The following is a 2,920-nucleotide window of genomic DNA, read 5'->3' on the forward strand; positions in this document are numbered from 1 at the left end:
GAGGTACAGGTGGAGGAGGAGGTATAGGTGGAGGAGGAGACAGGGGGTACCTCTTCCTCTACTTCGTCGTGTGTGTGGTTGCAAGGTCCCTTGACCCTCCTAAGGCAACCGATACCTCTTGAGAGATGCCCACTGATTCGACCCGATGGAGACAAGTAAGTAACTTTAGATGTTATCACTAATTTTTTATTTGATATGTTCAAAATTACAATAGAAACTAATAATTTATCTTAATCACTTGGGCAAGGGTTGGAGGAAGGTCGATGGGGGTGATCACGCACGCCATGTGAACGGCATCCTTGGTCTTTTGATCAAGGAAAAGTTCCCTAGCCTGGTGCAGTTCAGCGGAACTGTCGAGCTAGCCCACACGTGGGCCTACTATGCCGCCATCCCCAACACCCCTAATCAGAATGGTAGGGTATTCATCGACAAGGCGCAGCATGTCAAGGCCGAGCTTTGGGTAAGTCTTTCTCGCACTACATTGCTCAATACATCGCATTGATTGGATATTCTTGAAATAATGACTGGATACATTGCGTCTATATACAGGATTTCTTTAGATGCAAGGAGGGATACGAGGTCAAGGCGGATGTTGTGGCTGACAAAGCCGCCAAGAAACTCGTCAAGGACATGCACTATGAGGCACGCATCTAGGCCGTGATCCAATACCATGCGGAAATTCTTAGAGAGAGGATCCCTAAAAGTGCGGCAAGAACCATGAGCCTAACCCTAGAACAATACCTAAAGGTAAATATAGATCATTGTCGACACAAAAATTTCATCACGTGCCGAGGGCACATGAGCAAGCCGGAAGGATCCGCTCGATGGAGCTGGAGATCCGCCTAGCTTCAGCACAGGGATGGTCGATCCTACACACTCCTCCCAAGACATGCCAGTCAATTTGACCCTGTAATTGACAAGAAGAGAAAGTTTATCAGTAATTTAGGGCAAAACGTGCAGGTGTTGCCAGACAGTCTCGAATGTGTGGCTCTGAGAGCCGATATGAAAGGAGATTGACTAAATAGTCGATTCCAGCATATTCATAAGAATAAATCAGTTAAAGCTCATGTGGTTGTGTAAGAAGAATCGGTTATCATTCAGGATTTATATCATTATTTAGACAAACATTGGTCAATGGCAATAAGATATCAACAATAATTAGTTTATACTAAGTCAATGACTGCAAGTAACCGAACCTCTTTTATATAAAAGAAACAGATCATCATTATTCAACCATTTAATAAAGATAAATCTAATAAACATATTAGATCTCATCTATCGCTATGACCAGTGGGGCATGAGGCAGAATCATGTAGGTCATAGAAACAATAATAGACTCGACGACCCTAACTTATTATTAATATCAGTGGGGCATGAGGCAGAATCATGCATGCCATAATACAATAATAAGATCATGAGGCTAACACATCTTTCAACCTATCCCTACTTCAACGATCTCGTAATATGAACTATTCATGAAAGCGCTCGATATCGGCTAAAACAACCGATTAAGGCATAACGCACAGTTAAGGTGATGCCCTCTTAGGAATAGATCTACCAAATAATGATCCCCACTCCACGGTGCTAACAGTGGGGTGTGAGGCAGAATCACACAGGCCGTGATAACAGGCCATGAAATAGTTTTCGCTAGCCAATAGATCTACTCAAGATCAGACATACCTTAACTGCATGCTATGCACGATCAAGATTGATATAAAATAGCTGATAAAACATAACTTATCGTTTTAAGTGCAGATTAGATCAGCTTAGATTAGCAAATGATGGGTTAAACAAGATATAAGGCTGATCTAGATCAATCCCAATCGGGCGAAGTGATATTGCTGTAATTAAATAAACAATGGAAGCAATAAGCAATATCGGTAACTTAATGAATCTATCTGAAGGAACGCCACCCTTAGATAGAGCCGATAACTTGACCTTAATCTAGTTCGAGTAGTGGAGGTCGACCAGATCGATTCAACCTTACTTGAACTAGACAAGAATTGATAACTAACTTATACCAGAGTTGCAGTGGAGGTCGACCGAATCGATGCAGCCATACGAACAGAGGTATAAGCCATGATGATACTTACAGACAAGCAGTGGAGGTCGACCGGATCGATGCAGCCATACTTGCTGAAGAACTCGCCGAGATCTACTCTACTCCTACTCCTAAGGGGTGGTCGGAGCCAAAAAAAAAAGTAAATAACTTGTATTGGATTGATTGTGTTTTTTACAATAGTTGGGGTTTGATATTTATACCCGGGACCTACGCATGACTCATCACAATCTTTGGCCCTAGAGAAAACATTCCTAATTTAAGATAACTTGGACTCCAATCTTTCCCTTTTTGTAGAGTCCAGCATGCTTTGTCCCAGCGCCGATCGTAGCCTTTATCGTTATCTGTCGGCGCTACTTGAAGAAAGCCAATTTCAGTGTTGCATTCCAATCGGCTGGTTCCGATCTGCACGTAATTGATTCCTTGATGACATGATCTTGGGAGCTTTCGAGTCTCAGCGACTCTTCTTCCAAATTAATCTTCTTATAAATTTTGGTGTAAACACATGCCCCCTAATTTTGGGATAAAAGTAATTTTATTCCAAAATTATCACATCTATACCCTCGATAGGTTCGCAGTCACGGGTAGAGAATCTTGATCTACAGTCTACTATTTGTCGCCGCCTATGTCAGCTCATGAGCCCATGCTTCAAAGCTTTTACGAGTGCACCATTGCCTCACAGGCACTTGGATTCATTTTTCTAGGCCAGCTATGAAATGTCTATCTGACCTTAGCGAGAGCAACTTAACAATTTAGCCATGCTTCTCTTCTATCTGCCTCCTCGAGTGTTTCTAACTCCGCTGGACCCTCCATGGTCTATCTTTTTGCTATGAAGATCTTGAGTGGTTAGAAGAATTCTTG

This window comes from Miscanthus floridulus, chromosome 1, assembly GCF_019320115.1.
Source record: "Miscanthus floridulus cultivar M001 chromosome 1, ASM1932011v1, whole genome shotgun sequence".
Classification (NCBI taxonomy): Eukaryota; Viridiplantae; Streptophyta; class Magnoliopsida; order Poales; family Poaceae; genus Miscanthus; species Miscanthus floridulus.